This window comes from Canis lupus, chromosome 2 (assembly GCF_048164855.1).
Source record: "Canis lupus baileyi chromosome 2, mCanLup2.hap1, whole genome shotgun sequence".
Classification (NCBI taxonomy): Eukaryota; Metazoa; Chordata; class Mammalia; order Carnivora; family Canidae; genus Canis; species Canis lupus.
The window spans coordinates 41,064,371-41,082,304 of record NC_132839.1 but is presented as its reverse complement, the minus strand read 5'-3'; the positions used below and the strand labels follow the sequence as shown (position 1 = coordinate 41,082,304).

The window sequence follows — 17,934 nt, the reverse complement described above, 5'->3', positions numbered from 1 at the left end:
CTGCTATCCCAGGGCAGTTTTTATGCCAGGCCTCACTGTGCCTCAGTGGTCACCACTCACATGCTCTGGGCCCCACCTCTTGAGCCAATATGGAAGCAGTCTGACTTTATAAACACAGGGTACAGTGGCTTCCATGGGATTACTGCTGCTCGAAGGCTCTGGCAGCCCCCACTTCCTTCCCCTCCTTGAGAATGGAGAAGAAATTCTTCCCCCAGAATATCAGGCTATCTCCCAGTCCTGCTCCGCTCTGAACACTTCCAGAACCTCAATGTGCTCTCCGTTGATGAATCTGATCTCTAGTCTACAAGGTATGTTTTTTCGTAAGTCATAACACAAAATTTCAGTAAGTGCCTTTTCTCTTTCTTGTCTGTGTATTTTCACAATGCGTTAATTAGAGCCAGTCCCTTAGTACCCCATCCAAGAAAATGAACAATCTGCTGAATATGTAATGCTCATGTCTCTTCACTCAACACTGATATGTAATTATACACATTAGTTGATAAAATTGGTAACATCATTAAAATATCATTAAAGACCCTACTAAATGTTCTGGGCTAGAGCACTGGAAGGAATGAGATCAAAGAACGCATAGTGAAAATAATTGAGCGTGGTTTCTCCGTAACTGGGTACTCTATTAGAGATTTTTAAAAAATCTAGATAATGTATGCATATGGTACAAAATATGGACAGTACAGGAGGAACAGCAATTCTCCCTCCTTCTCCTGTCTCCCAGCCACAGAGGATCCCCAACTTTTACTGGGTGCTCCAGGCTCACGAGCTGACACTTGCTGAGAGCTCACTGCATCCCAGTTAGATGCATGAACCTGTCTGAGTCTTACAATAGCCTGATGAGGTAGATGTTGTGATTATCCTCATCTTGTAATTGGAGAAACTGAGGCACCAAGTGGTTAAGTAAAAGTGCATCTTTAGTAAGTAGCACCACCAGGATTTAGGCTCAGAGTTCACATTCATGACTATCATACCTTCTGCCTGTTGACACATTTACAGCATCAGTTGCCATGGTTCTCATCCTCAGTGGCAGGTTTGCCCACATAGGGCCAAGTGGCTCCACAAGTGTTCATGCTCCTTCACTTCAAGCAGAAGTCATGCGAGACATACATTATGTTCCACACATGCATCTCTTCCATGAAGCATATGTGTGTCATATGTATGTATGGATATGTTTTATGTATTTATATACACATATACATGTATGTATATGCATGCATGAGTGTGCCTATAGATGTATGTATTCAAATATGTGTGTACATGTATGCGTGTATGTATAGGGATGTGCAAGTGTGAGTGCATATATGTATGCATGCAGATAACGTGTGGGTATGTATATACAACGAGGTATGAGTGTGTATGTACATACACATGAATGTGTGTGCACGTATATATACAAGTATGTATGTATTCAGGTATGTGTGTAGGTATATAATTGTGTGTGGGTGTTTACACAAGATTCACAAATAAATGGTTTTGAAGCATAACCAGGCAAGCCTTTGGTTTCCCCACAGCCTTCATATGCAAGTGGACCTCCTGAGCCCGCTGCTAATTGCCCTCATTCAGAAGTTCTGGATTTGTGGCCACCACATTGGTCAGGGTCAGCTGATAGCATGAGCATACCAGCTATGGGCTGGGCCTACCCCCAGGTAAAAATTCTGGTTCCAAGGGTCCAGGACACTGTTCATGTGGACTCTGAAAACTCTCCCCAGGAGATTGCGGAGCTGCATCTAGGGGCTGTGTTGAGTGTACCCTTCCCTTGCCCAGTCACAGTTCCCACTGGTCTTCCAGGCTCAGCTCAGCGCCAGTTCCTCTGTGAAGCCTCTCCCACGCACACGGGTCCCCAGCACACTTGTACTTGTACTGTTACAGGCTGAGTCCTCCAGGGCCCAGGCCTTACCCTTGCAACTCTGTCTCCTTGTTCCTGGCAGAGTGTAGTGGGGGAAGCAGCCCTCAAGGTGCATGTCCCAGATGACTCCTGCCACACCCAGAGCAGCCATCCCAATGTCAGTGTCTTCTTGCCACCCTCATCTTCCAGATCTGCTCCTCCTCCCAAGGAGTCCCTTGTCTTGGTGAATGGCCCCACATCTTCCACGTGTGTCCAGTATTGCCAAACCCTCTGGAAGTGGGTCCTGTTTCTTTTCCCCCCTTGTAAATTTGAGTACAACCAGCTTCCAATCACTCATGGCAAGCTACTGGCCTTGAGGAAACCAAAGACTTGCCCAGTTGTACTTCAGAGCCATTTATTTGTGATTCTTGTGTAAACACCCACCTCACTCTGCCTCCTCTTAGGGGATGAAGTCTCATCCCCTCACAGGGCACATAAAGATCTCCACCACTGGGCCATGCTACCTCTTTGGCCAAGGGCCTGGCTCTGCTAGCGTCACCTCTGTCCTCCAGCGATGCTGCTATGTGTGAGGGACTCTGTTGTCACTTGCTGTCTCACACCTCAGAGCCCGCCTGTGCCAGCCCCTTCACACCAATAGACCACCTCCCACTCTGTTTGTAACCATCACCTGAGCTATCACTGCCTCCATGAAGCCCTCCTGGACTTCAAAGGCCCAGGTCTGCCCTGGTTGCTATCACAACCTACCCCACCTCTCCCTCCACTGTAAGCTCTCAAAGGCAGGAATTGTCTATAAATCCTCAGGCCCTGGCAGTCTAAGGAGGGTGGCAGGAGCTCAAAAAATGTTCAGGGAAATGAACAGACTTCAAATGACATGGGAAGGACACACACATCTTCCTCTTTCCCCCTACATAGAGTTGTCCATTGTGCCCTGGGACCAGCTAAGACCCCATGACTCCCAGCCCAGTGACTGTTGCCCTGCCCCCTTCCCAGACAGTCCTGAGGCTGTAGAGTCAGGCAGACCATCTACTAGCTGTGTGGCCTGGGCTGGGCCCCAAGCGGCTCCTCTGAGCTCCACAGCCAAGGGTGCAGGCAGAGCAAGGAAGGCCATGCATGACTCTGCACTCCATCCAAGTGGCCTGGCACCCTTCACTCATGGCAAGCTACCGGCCTTGGAGAGGAAGCCTCTCGGGGACTACAGGTGGGATGAGTGTAAACAGCTCACAAAGCCAAACAAGGAAGGGGCAGGAGCCAAGTGTAGTGGGGGAGAGGCCTGGGCTGGGGATGTTTACAGGAAGAGCCTCTCTTGTCCTGTTTCTTTTTCCCCCTATAAATTTGAGTACAACCAGCTTTCAATCACCTCCCTGCTAATATAGGGCAGGTGTGAGGTCTGAGGGATCTGTGGGTGCTGGCAGCTAGGGTGCAAACTGCCTTCCTGACGAAAAAGATGACTTGTCACTTTTTGCAGCTCCTAAGGCAGGGTGGAGAAGAGCCCCATCTAATCTATTACATTTGATTTGCAGCAGAGTCACTGACGAGCATGCCAAATCCACCCCAAATGACATCGGAGGGTTCCAAAGGTCCACCCGCCCACTCGGCCTGCCAATGAATGTGACCTCAGATGCAGGTGCAGTCAGTTCCCTAAGCCCTCAAGTCAGCAAGCTGGCCTGGGGGGCGGGGAATGAGGGGGTGCTGGGGGGTTGACTAAGTGCATGCTTTGGTCAGTGCACAAAAATGCCACCCCACCTCTCCAGGCTCACACAGTTAAATCTGCCTCACAGGAACAGCTGATAAGCAGCCACGAAATGTCACAATTCAAGGTCTCAGAAATGAATGGGCTGTAGATGAGACTTCTGACTGTGCAAAAAAAAAAGTCTTCACTTTATCACTTGCAAAACCTGCCCTTGGCTGGAACAGATGTTTCGAGTTCTGTCAGTTTGCAGCTGCAGCATGCCTGCTTCTGGAGCTGCTGGTTCTCACGGCTGGCATCTTCCAGGGGCCTTTGGCTTTGGGGAGAAGAGTCTATGTTTAAAAGCCATGGACGTCAGAGTTCAGTTATATAATATTACTGATCTCACTTGGTCTGCTTAAGAAAAACATAACTAATTAAAGCCTATAAAAACCTACACACCAAATTAATTCTGTCTTGCTCTGGTGACTCCTACCTGAAGAAAGTTATAAATATAGATGGCTAGTGAACCTATATTTAGCCAGCACTGAGTTACCTAGTATTTATAATTAAGGAAGTCCAGAGAGGGAGAATGGACGTTTTGTTGTTATTTTTTAAAGCAAAAAAAAAAAAAAAAAAAAAGAAAGAAAGAAAGAAAGAAAGAAAGAAAGAAAAAGAAAACCCTGTTTCCCATTTCAGTCACATATACACTTAGCAACATTCTGTTACTGCAATAATTACAATTCTGACCCAAGTTAAGATTATTGCACAATTTCCTAGTCTCCTAAAATTGCTTTCTTCAACACATATCCACCCAGAGTCTGCAATTAAGCTGCTTGACTTCCTACAAATTCCTGAAAAATCATTAATTTTGACTTAGCAACCTTCACTTCTTTTCCCTGAAGTTGCCAAACCAAGTGGTCTGGCCTCCTATGAGGAGGTTTCATTTCTATATTTGGTCTCAACCTATATCTTTAATGTCCACAAACAGACATCTGGAAAACTCAACAATCTTGACTTTGAAGATCTTCCTTTGAAAACATTCACTGTTGAAAGGTTTCTTTATGGCTGTCTGGAATTAGTCAGGTTACTAGATTTCTAAACCCAACCTTCCCTTTTGTATTTATTTGTGTTTCATTTTGACTGAAAAATAAGAAGTAAGACTCATCCTCCTTGAAAAAATTCAATCCTAAAGCCATGTGGGCACAGCATGGCTTCTGGTATGTGGGGAGGGCATGGAAGGAGACCTGGAGCAGCCCAGAGCAGGTGGCAGGGGAGGTTGTCCACGCTGGGAGGAGGCGGCCCTGTCTGGGTATCAGAGCCTAAGTGTGGGTGAGAAGTATGTCCCACACGGTGAGATGTAGACAGAAACACATGGAATACTGGTTCCCCACAAGGAGAAAGATCAAATATAGTTATTAACACGCTGGGGCACTGGGAGCAATTTCTCACTGTTGGGAGAAGAAAACTGGAAAGAACTCTGTGGTGTTGGATTGGAATTGGATAGCCATGTGAATTTAGTTTTCAAGATAGATATCTAGATAGATAGCTAGATAGACACACACACACACACACACACACACACACACACACACACACACCCATCTCTCCCTACTGGACAGGCCTGTGAGCAGCAGCACACAACAACAGTGAACCCACCCAGAGCCTGGGTCTTGGCTTCTAAATACCATTTCTACTAAAAGGAACCAGGAGAAATGGCTGACTCCAGAGTTAGGGCAGGGAAAGTGCAAGTGGAGTCTGTAATACCATGTTTGGGAAGAGAGCAAGAAACGGTTCGAAGAACTCTAGAGACATATCACTCATACACAGAAGCCAGACTTGAAAGGCCCCCACAGGCCAAATCAGAGGGCCAGTTGAGAATCAAAATAAATAATCACTCTGGTAGGTTACAATCCAAGAATAAAATAGGAAACCATGAGTCTATACAGGTATACTTAATAACAAATCCCAAGCAGTATACAAATTGGCTATTTATACTTATTTTTATTTTTTTAAGATTTTATTTATTTATTTGAGTGAGAAACTATAAGCAGGGGGAGCAGCAGGCAGAGGGAGAGGAAGAAGCAGACTCCCCACTGAGCATGGAGCCTGACACAGGCCTTGATCCCAGGACCCTGAGATCATGACCCGAGCCAAAGACAGATGCGTAACTGACTGGGCCACTCAGGTGCCCCTGAATCAATTATTTTTACATAGTCTCAAAGTAATAATCCCTTATTTACTAATTTGTCAAGGGGAAAAGAGAAACTTGACAGGCAGACAAAGCCCCTTAACCAAGTGATCCACAAGCATACCACCAGCAATGAGGCAAGTTGAAATGGGGGCCATGGGGTTGGACACAGTGAGAACCCAGTGTCACTCCTGTGAGACTCTTGCCCAAAGTGCAGAACCCGAACCTCACTGTGAGCAAACAGCAGACAAACCCCCAATGGAAGGACCTTCCACAATACAGCTGGCCTGCCACTGGCAAGTGTCAAGGCCACAAAAGTCAAGAGAATGTTGAGGAACCACTCTAGAACCCGATAGGAAGGAATGGTGTTGTGTGAAGCCATACTGGAGCCCAAGGCCAAGGAAAAATCAATCATGCTGAGCCTACCTTTATTTAAATTTCTGACATTCTGGTCACTGTGGATTTCATTCATTTCAAATTTTTAAAAATCGCATTAAAATGTTATTTACCTTGATTACTGAGTTTTCTTCTGGCATCTGTCTCTTATGGCTTGTGCCAGGTGAGTACCTCCCCCCTCCTCACCCTCAGCCTGACCCCACAAAAGAGTCCCAACAGCAATGTGTAACACCTGACTCTGAACAGGACGCTCTCCTGTGAAGACCACTGTTTGGCAGTTGGCAACAGCGACTGAGGTGTGTGGATCTGATGGTGCAAGAGCATCTGTAGTCCCCTGGTTTCCATGCTGCCACAGCTCTGTAGAGACTGGCCCTGTTTATGAAGAAAGACTCACAGAAGGATGAGGGGTGATGAGGTCAACTCAGGGATGTACTCTCAAGTGGCTGAGGAAAAAGCTGTATTTTATCCTGCACTCCCAACTGTTTTTAAAAGCTCGTGATTATTACGCTATTTTCAAAAAAGAATATTTAAATTGCAACACAACCAGGTAACAAGAATCCCCTCCACACTTTCCCAAATAAAGCCTAAAGGACTTAGAGTCTGGAACTGAAGACAGTACCTGAATCACTTCAACAACTGACTTTTTGGTGAGCTGGCCCTTGGGACCAGGCCTTCCTCTCTCCCATGAAAGGACAACCCATCCGGCCCACAACTTCGCAAAAGAGACAAGAGGCCAGTGGGGTTTGTTTCAAGGGCAGATGACCGCTAGGTTTGAGAGGCTGCTTGAGGCCCACCCAGCCCTGTCCCCTAGCCTGCTCTCCATGTATCCAGGGCCCAGCTCCCCACCCCAGCCCCCAAGGCTGTTCCCTACCACCTGTGTGGTGATCTGATAGTGAGGACAGGTTCATTCCATGTGTCCCTGCTGCCCACTAAGTGCTCTGTGCAGGTTTGGTCTCCGTTACTAAAGGTACCCTTGATGCCCACAGGGCCCAGGCAGGGATCCCATGACAGGGAGGAAGCAGGGAGGTAGAAATTAATTTTAAAATGTTAATACCACTGTGAAGCCTACAGGCCTCAGGGAACCCACGGTCCCTGCAATGGAGGGATCCAGATACTGGGTTTAGACTTAAACTTCCCTCACTCTTTGGAGGCCCGCTGCCTACTTTTCTCTTTTTGGGTATGCAAGACATGAGCCATGGCCTTATCCTCAGAAAGTCTCATCTGTAAAATGCACCACGGAAGAGCAGGTCTGGACATGCCCAGATTTGCATTCAGCAAAAAGCATCTCAGCTTGTGAATGGAGTAAAGCATGACTGTGACCTTTGGCCCCAATGATAGCGCACAGTGCATCTGGCAGGCCGGTTATGCAGAAGATCCAAGAGAAAAGCGACACTAAGCACCCAAGGAAACCAAGTGGGTCCATCTGGATATCTCCAGAGAGGCCAGCACTGGGCTTGTTTGGGGATGCTTAACTGAGGAAGGTCAGAAGGCTGCAAGGTTTGGGGGGGCGGAAAAAGAAAGGGATTTTTGTCCTGATGAGAGATATGTTTAAAATTCAAACTTTAATATCTAAAACACTCTCACTGGAGAGCAGTTATCCTAAGGGAAATTAAGGAGGATTTTCGAGAAATTAATCTTCAAATTTTCCACTTTAAAAATAAATAGCTCCTATACCCCAAAGAAGTGAAAGCAAGGACTTGAATAGATATTTGCACTCCCATGCACACATCAGCACTGTTCACAATTGTCAAGAGGAGGAACCAACCCAAGCTTCCATCAATGGATGAATGGGGTCTGTGTATACCATGGAATATTATTCAGGTTTCAAAGGCAAGGAGATTTTGACACATGGTGCAATATGGGCGAACCTCGAGGACATTATGCTTAGTGACACAAGCCAGTCGCAAAAGAAAAAAATATTGTATGATTCCCCTTTGGTGAGGCACCTAGGGTGGTCAGGTTCATAAAGATGGAAAGTAGAACGGGCATGGCCAGGGACTGAGGGATGTGGAAGGGGGAGTTAGTGTGTACTGGCTATAGTTTCAATTTGGGAGGATGAGAAAGTTCTGGAGATAGATGGTGGTGATGATTGCATGACTGGGAAGGCATTTAATGACACCAAACTCACACTTAAAGACGATGAAGAAGGCAAATTTTACCAGGGATATTTTACCACAGTAAAAATATAATATTGCACATTCTCTCCCCACCTGTCCTAAAACAGACTCCTCTGCCATGTCACTCAGGGTGCTGGGGACCTCAGCTCCCGTGACAGAGGCATTTGGAGGTGCACCAGCGAGAAGGTGCAGCCAGCCTCAAGGAGCAGAGAACAGACAGCAGAGTCCAGTTATGCAGCCCAGCTGTAATTACTAACTACTCTTGGCTCCAGGTGGCGCATCCCCCTCCTGGGTCTCTCTCCATTATGTGGTTTCCCTTCCAGAGCAAAAGGATACCAGAGAGGAGACAACAGTGCTCTTGGAGACTGGCCAAGTTCACCTGACCCCCATCACCCCAGCTTCCTCTTATCCAGATGTCCAGCCCAAGGGATGGCCTTGAAGGTCTGCTGACCAGGCAGGCCACATATTAACCCCCCTAGACTGACCTCTCAGGGGCCTGCCCTACTGAGACAGGCAGCTGACGTTACATGAAGATATGGAAAACTTTAGTCGAACTGCATTAGTGCCCAAACTCAATAATGCCAATTAAAAACAGATGTAAAGAGAAACATGCTCTGTCATTTGGCTTCTGTGACTCAACCCCAAGCCAGTGATTAAAAATGAAGAAGCTATTGATGAAGCAGCTGTCATGATTTCACCAAAACACCACTTGAGGGACACCCCTTCCCGGTTGCACAGCACATCCTGGTTTGTAAACTAAAAACAGGGCTTCGTGCAATAATTTTCAGGTTAGCCCTTTCAGTGTGGCATTTGGGGCTTCTGGAGCTAGCAAGCCACTGTGCTAAGGAATCAGGCAACCCAGATGGTGGTGGCCCATCTCTGGCCCCTCACCAGCCGCAGCTCCTCCTCACTCAAGGGGGGGGCTGGATTCACTTTTCTCTCCCTTTCATGCTCACATTATGGTTTATAGACTATTTGGCAATAAAAAATTTCAACAGAACTTCTGTATTCAAAGTCAAACTTCAGAAGTGCTAATTCACAGGCAACGAGTAACTGTTGGAAGGAAGGTTAGAGAAAACATCACCAGGCTGCCCTCTCACCTTGGCCCATCATTCCCTAAGACAGTGCATGCAACAGTGCCTTGTGAACAGGGGACTGGATGCACACCACCCACCCATGGTCACCAGCTTTTCTGCAGTGACCTTGCTGTATACTTACTGCTAGTGATGCCCACATGGGCTGCTGGGCAGCTGCCCATTCACCCCCTCATTCTCTCAGCAAGTATCTGAGCAGCTTTTTGAGCCAGGCACTACTCTAGACACAGGGGTGGGAGTGGGGGGATCTAGCAGCTCTTACATATAGTGCAGGACCTGCCTCCAGGCCAGAGGCCAATAGGAGTGAGTTCCCTATGGCAAGGGGTGGGGGGCAGGGGGGGTACGGGGCGGAGACCCAAAGGAAGACTTTCTGCCCAGCTGGTGCTTGGATGGCAAACTGAGCAGTGACCTGCCGCAATGCATCATAAGATAGAAATAAGCACCAGCATTCTGAATGGCTGGCGTCCTGCTGGTGGAGCAAACATTTTCTACCTGGCTTCCGAGGAAAGACGGGGGCCAGTAGAGAGAGGGAGGACACCACAGGTGAGGATGGAAGGCCAAGTCAGCAGGTGGCAAAGGAACCCCAGTCATCCCCTTGCATGGACTGCAGGGGACACTCTGATGGGACTCTAAGTGGCCCTCTTGGGCCTTGCAGCCAGGTGGCCCAGATCTGAACTGCAGCTCCTCTGTTTCACTGAAGAGGCCCTAGGCAGGTGCCTTACTTTCTCTTCACTTCTGACTCCCTTTCCATGCAATGGGGACAAGTGTTCTGTCCCTAAGGCTGTTGGGAGGGTAACTGGGGCCAGCACATGGCAAGCTGTCATTCAGATAGCTCTTTTCACATGACTTCTAGAAGAAAAGAACATGAGTGCATCTCACTTGCCACAAAGCCAGGTGCAAAGTTGGTTCAGTAACAAATCCCATCTGCCCCTTGATTCTAATTTTTTTTTTTAAAAAGTGGACTTCTTTATCAGTCCTAGCATGAATCGTATCACCTTGCTGGCAGGCCTGTACCTGGGGGGCATGTGGGATTGGGAGCGGTGCTCTGGGCACTCTAGAATATGCGTGCCTGTGGGGAAGCAGCACCACACGCCACACGCATGCAGCCCCTACTACCATGTCGTGGCACGTGATACTGTCCCATATCTGCCAGTCCACTGGATCTTTCAGTTCCCCAAAACTAACTCCTGTCATCTCTTTCATTCTTCTCAGCTGTTATAAAACACAGCTGCCAATAAATGGTTGATTCCGGGCCGACACATTTCTTAGGTTCTAGACTTCTGATTCTGTAAAATGAATTCGTGCCTTATATCATCACTCATGTACCCAAGTCTGCAAAGATAAATTCACTTCAAGTGAGAGATGTACTCATTAGGTACTGTGAGCTTCTGTCTGATTTATGGTTACCACTTACTAAAGCTGAGAACTGGTATTTCAATGCATACCTTCACCTACAGATACTCAGAGGACACATCCCCCTGACAGGTCGAACTAGATCCAGCAATTTTGGGGGTGACTCGAAATGCAATGGCTACACACCTGCTCTCAGAGGGCTTAGCGGCTACTCTTCATGAGCTGGGTGAACAGACCTGACATGGCTGGGCTGCTATCCGCAACCTCCCAGTGAATGACCGGCAAATTCCCACTGTGTTCCCCTACCTTCACGCAACACTATTTCTACCAGGTGTTGCTGGAAGGTTGAGCTAGGGTGTGGCAGAGGGAATGTGTGTCATGAAACCCAACAGGAAGGACACCAGCACTCTGTGGTCACTTTCCCCCTTGCCCTGCTTGTGGCCCTGTAGGGAAAGGGCCTGTTCTTCCTGTTTTTCAAGAGAAGCTAGAAATTCAAATTCCTATCTGAAATCTCTCAAAGTTTAAATGTTGAGAGCTATCCAACTTTCTAAAAACATTCTAGTCAATATAAAATACACCTGGGGGCGGGGGGCTACTTATCCCTGGATCACCAAGTGACCTGGAGCACCCTCAACGTCACCCTCAGCAAGGTTCCTGGCTAATGGTGTCTCACCCATCTATGGACCATCATCCATTTCCAGGGACCATGCCCTCCTGTGCATTTCATGACCCATTCCCCCCTCAGAGTCTCTGCTCTGCCAGAAACAGACTCCAGCAGCCCACAGTGTGTTTCATAAGCACCAAAAATTCTAGAGTTCACGGTCAACAGCCTCCTTTTAAAGACTTCTGTTCTATTTCTCCCCAGTGACAAGTATAGACACAAACTTTGCCAAATGATCACTCGGATTTCTCGAGGATGGGTCTAATTACGCAGCACATCACCTTTCTAACCTCTTTCTTTTCCAAACCCAGGCTAAGTTTAGCTGCTTTTCGTATATTTCTGTCAGCTTCTACATAATTCCTATATCTCCGTCTTACTTGAAAAAGAACAAATTGCCTTCCATTTCATTTGATTACCCCTGACAAACCCATGTAATCTTTTCTCAAGAATTCTTTGATGCACCTGGCTATTTACTACCGGCAGTTCTGCTGCTGTGGTTCTGCATGCCACATACTCAACAGAATAGTTGTGTATGTGGCTTTTCCTAGCCAAGGAGAAAGGCATTGGAATAGAAGAAAAGATCATGGGTGAAAAAAAAAAAAAAAACCTAAAATTCAACTTGTTTGAGAGGTTGTCTTGATCCAAGTCAAAGAAACTGTCTCTACCTTGCTATCGGCATCCAGATATCTGAGAGCATAATTGGCCTGCAAGTCATATCAGCATGCTTGGGAGCCCCCAGCCCGACTAGGTGCTCAGCCAGCCAGCCATCTCTTCTGCCCGTCCAATGTAACAGCCCGACTTCCCTCACTCCAGCTACCCATATGTGAGTCACCTCTCCCACCCACCATCTCCAAATCGCCTCACCTCACCAAGCTCCACTATTAGCTCCTCCCACTGAACCTATAGAGATTGCTATTATCTAAAAAATTGTAAAAACGGAATGGAAAAAATATTTGCAAATATCATATATCTGAAAAGGGTTAATATCAATAGTACATAAAGAACTCCTACAACTACAGTAATCTAAAAATGGGCAAATGATTTGAATGGATATTTCCCCAAAGAAGATATACAGATGGCTAATAAACCCATAAAAATATGTTCAACATTGCTAACCATTAGGGAAATTAGGTTAGATACCATGTCATATATCTTAGGATGGCTACTATCCCCCCAAAACAGAAAACATGTGTTGGGAAGGATGTGGAGAAATTAGAACCCTGTGCTGCTGGTGGGAATATAAAATGGTACAGCAATGTGGTTCTTCAAAAGAGGCAAACATAAGTTTACCACATGATCTGGCAATTCTACTTCTGAGTATATGCCCCCAAAGAACTGGAAGCAGGATCTCAAAGAGATCTATGTACACCCATGTTCATAGCAGCTTTATTCCCAATAGCAAAAGGTGGAAGCAACAAGTGTTCATTGACAGATAAATCAATAGCCAAAATGTGATATATACATATAACAGAGTATTATTTCGCCTTAAAAAAGAAGGAAATGCTGAATCTGCTACAACATGGACGAACTCTGAGAACATGATGTAAGTGAAATGAGCCAGTCATAAAAGACAAATACTATGATTCCACCTGAATGAGGCACCTAGAGTAGTCAAACTTGTAGAGATAGAAAGTAGAATGGTGGTTTCCAGAGGCTGGGGTGATGAGAGTTAGTGCTAAATAAAAAATTTCAGTTTTGCAAGATCAAGAGTTCTGGAGATGGATGGTGGTGATGGATGCACAACAGTGTGAATGTAATTAATGCCATTGAGCTGTACACTGAATAATGGTGAAGAGGTAAATCTTATGCTATGTGTATTTTACCACAGGCATTTTTTTTTTTAAAGGCCTCAAACAAACAAATATAAAACTCTTTTACCCCCTTTGGTATTTGCTTATACACTCTTGTCTTGGTTGAAAACTCTTATCTGATAACTTTTCCTAATAAATAGAATGTGTCCAGTTTTTCTCACCCTTGTTTTCCTGTATAAGTATTATGGCTCTTATTTTCACTCTTAGAAACATCTGGGCTGAATGGTAAGTTCTGTGGCCATGCTCATCCTCCCAGGAAAGGATATCTCCAAACTTTCAAGCCCTGTGTTTCTTCTTCCCAAGCCGACACACCACCTGCTATCACCACTCTTGTCCTTTGTCATACTCCTTATTACCATTATCCAGGAGCTCACCCTCCTCCTTTGTCACCATTTTGCCACCAACACATGACTTTGACACCCATTAGGTCATTTACCTAATGCCCTGGCCTCAAAATTCCTGAGTACCCTTATCTTCTCCCTGCTGCCCCCAGTCTATTCCAGCAACCAGGAGCATGGCTCCAGGTAGGCCCCTAGACTCCAGTCTCCTCCCTCACCATTCTCCCCTCCCATTTATCATGACCTTGAGCACTCTGGATTCTTGGTCCATCCTGCCCTAGCTGGTCCTGGGCCTTTGGGGTAGCTGTCTCAACCATGCTCTCATTAGAACCCCACATTGTTTGTCCCTTCACCTTTGGTCACCTTTGTTTTTCCAATCCCCAGGCATGGATGAGGACATCCTTATCACTCAGTTATACCATTACCACATCAGGATCACACAGCTCAAACCACGCAGGCTTCTCCTTTCTGTCTTCACCCCTCAGACAATTCTCTCCTGCCTCTTTGCTAAAGAACAGCCTTTCCTAGGGTCTCCTGTCCTTGCCCCAGGCACCTCCCTACCCTCTGGCTTTCTCCCCAGAGGCTACGCCACTCCCTTTTCTCACCAGTATTTATTTTACTCCCTCTGTCTAGGCCCTCCACCTACTGTCTCTCTCATTCTCCAGGGAGCCCAAATACCTGCTCTTCCTTAACAAGTTCTTGGACTCCAGAGGCCATAAGGCACAGAGGGTCACACAGACAAAATGTCAATGGTGGTGAACGAGACCTGAGTCGCTCTATCCAGAGATGTCCTCTGGCAGACTTAGAACTCTGCACTTAACATCAGAGGACGATACTATTCTCCAGATACACAGGACATTTTAAAAACCTGACAGGTCAAAACAAAACAAAACAAAACAAAACAAAAAACCTGACAGGTCTAAAAGCAAATAACCGATTTCTTCAGAGTATCAAAGAACTGGTTTCCAGGACAGCATAGGTCTCCAATCATTGTGTGATTAAGTAAGAAGTCTATAATACAAAGAGGAATTTAAAAATCTCACACATTTGGAAATTAACAAACACATGTATATATAACTCATAGGTCAAATAAAGCATCATATTGGAAATTTAAAAATACTCAAAACCTAATGAGTGAAAACACTATATATGACAACTCATGAGCATTAATGACCATAAAACTAGAAGGGAAGTGTCAATCTTAGGTGTTCATATTAGGAGTAGACATGCTGAACATTCATGAGATTGTCTTACAAAAAAGTAAAATAAATAAATAAAGCAGAGAAGAAAAAAGATAATAAGGTTAGGAGAACTCTATGAAATAGAAAATAAGTTTATGATAACAAGTCTAAACAAAGCCAAAGCAGTTCTTTAAAAATGTAGCAAGATAGGCAGCCCCATGGCAACACTGATTTAAAAAATTAGACACAAAGAAGTAATATTATAAAATAAAAACAGAGATACAACTACTGATAAAGCAGAAAATTTAAAAATACTAAGGAAACACTATTGATGTTAAGCTAACAAATTTGAAAACTTAGACAACATGAACAGATCCTTGGAAAATATAATTTATGAAAACTAACCAAAGAAGAAATGTTTATGGAATTAATCAGACTTTCCATTAAAGACACTGGAGCACTAGTTGAACATCTTTTTTTCTTTCTCACAAAACAGGCCTAGACATGTTTTACAGGTAAACTACCAAAATGTCAAGGTGTAGATAATCCCAATCTTGCAGAAACTCTTCCAGAGAATAGAAACAGTAAAATCTGATGAGGCCAGATTATCCTTAATATTAAACAAGACAAGGACAGTATAAGAAAAGATTTTAAGTCCATTTTACTCATAAATATAAAAGCAAAACTCCTAACTAGAATATTAGAAAACCAAATTCAGCAGTAAGTAAAGAAGATAATCCACCATGACCAAACTGAGTTTATTCCAGAAATGCAAGGGTATTTTGATACTAGAAAAATCAATGAATGTAATTAACTACATTAACAAATTAGAAATATAGGAACAGTTTTTGATAAAATTAAAAGCCCATCTAGTGAAAAACTCTTAGCAGGTAGAAAGAGAAGAGAATTTCATTAACCTATTAAAGACTTATCTATATAAAAATCAAATAGAAAATATGAATCTCAAAAGGGAAATACTGAAAGCATTCCCTATAAAATCAAGAATGTTATCTACAAGCAATGCTTTTATTGCTGATTATACTGAAGGTCCTAACCAGCACCATCAGCAGTAACTAAATAATTAGCTTAAATATTGCTCAGGAAGAAATAAAGCTAACATTATTCATCGGTGAAAAGACTATATAGGAAATCATAACATCTATAGACAAGTTATTAGAAAAGATAAGAATGTTTATAGCAGGGTGGCTGGATATAAGCCAATATTAAAAACAATCCATTGCATTTCTATACCAGTGATGCAGTTTTGGAATATAGGTAAAGTTTGGTGGGGTGAAGTCCAGAGTTGATGACCAAGAAAGAATTCTTGAGATGTCTTTGGTGCAAAATGGTGGTTTTATTACAGCCCAGGGACAGGACCCATGGGCAGGAAGAGATGCTGCACCAGGCCTGTGAGGAATGGCTGATTATACACCTGGGAGTTTGGGAGGGTTTGGGGATACAGTACTCTCTAAGTAATTTTGGAAGCAAGGTTTCCAGGACCCTTGAGGGGGCTAGCTATTTTTGGGAAAAGGTCACTTATTACAGGCTAATAAAACCTGAGCCATGAGACCTTCAGATGTATGTCAGTGGGCCATGTGCTTGGGGGATGATTGCCAACATGTATTTTGGTGGGTAGAGATAAAGGAAAATTTTTAAGGAATCTGTATACTTAAAGTAGGCTTACAGAATCCTGGGGATCTGGCTAAGATTGCCTTTTGCCCTCAGCAAAGTATTAACATTGAGGCAGTTCAGTCCATAGAGTAATGTCACTCTGCCTGTTTCAAGGACTTGTCAATGTACTGCCCCAGGTTCATGTTTTGTCCTCAGTTAGTCCTCTATTCCCTCAACACTAGCAACAACTGTTAGAAAGCTTAAGGTACCTATACATTTAACAAAAATGTATAAGTCCTATATATAGTAAATTATTAAGCTTTACTAACAGATATTAAAGAGGAGACTTAAATAAATATACCATATTCATGGATATGAAGACCTCATATCACAAAGATATAACAGATATATCAAATAGATTTATATATTAAATAACATTTAAGTCAAATTTCTGACAGAGCTTTTGTCTTGTGGAACTTGTCAAATTGTCTCAAAGTTAATATGACAGGGGCAGCCCCAGTGGCACAGCAGTTTAGCGCCGCCTGCAGCCCAGGGTGTGATCCTGGAGACCCGGGATCAAGTCCCATGTCAGGTTCCCAGGCTCCCTGCATGGAGCATGCTTCTCCCTCTGCCTGTGTCTCTGCATCTCTCTCTCTCTCTCTCTCTCTCTCTGTCTCTCATGAATAAATAAATAAAATCTTAAAAAAAAAAGTTAATATGAAAGAACAAAGGGCCAAGCATAGTCTAGATACTCCTGAAAAAGAATAATACTTACTCTATAAGATATCAAGCCTTATTATAAAGCTACAGTACTAAAGTTTGGGAGGCATTGTGTCAGAGACAAAAAAATTAACCCATGGAACAAGAGAGTGACAAAACCTGTGCAAATTCGGAGCTTGATTGACAATGGAACACCAAGGGTGAAAGGAAGGACTTATCATCTGATGATGCTGGGAAATTCCTATGGAGAAAAAAATTACATTCCTACTTTTCATCAAACACAAAAACAAACTTGAGCTAGGGTAAGTACTTAAATCAACTTCCTCTACCTGGCTCTCTGCCCCAGGAATATGGACTTCATCACTGGGTTCCTTTGCCCTCAGGCGGTGGGTTGGGTTTGGTAATGAACTACCCTGGGAAAAGATCAAAGGGAGGGTAGAGGGTGCAGGTGGCCTATTTACTCCCCTGATCCTCCCTACAGGGTTAGGTCAGACTAGCTGTATCTCTCCCTGAAGGCCACTGCTCTTCTTAGGGCACCTTGTCAATACAGTGTCTCCTCTTTTTATTCTATGGGGGCTATGGGATGGAAAAAGTTCTATTAATAATCCGTAGTGGTTTCTTGGAACAATGTCCACACCTTTGAAAAACTTACTAATCCTCCTCAAAGTACCCTAAGTTGACTGTGTCCTCCTTTCTTATTGAGACCCTGACATATAAACTCATTGTTACTAGATCTTTTTTTTTTTTTTTTAAGATCTTATTTATTTACTCATGAGAGACACAGAGAAAGAGAGGCAGAGACACAGGCAGAGGGAGAAGCAGGCTCCATGCAGGGAGCCTGATGCGGGACTCGATCTCGGGGTCTCCAGGATCACGTCCTGGGCCGAAGGCAGCGCTAAACTGCTGAGCCACCTGGGCTGCCTATACTAGAAGTAAT

At 44.6% G+C, this 17,934-nt stretch overlaps 1 protein-coding gene across 3 annotated transcripts in view; it reads right to left on the bottom strand.

Annotated features, from left to right (window-relative positions):
* Nucleotides 1-17,934, bottom strand: part of PCSK6 (proprotein convertase subtilisin/kexin type 6) — a 185,238-nt gene that overhangs the window by 142,974 nt on the left and 24,330 nt on the right. The gene's annotated exons all lie outside the window — the stretch shown is intronic.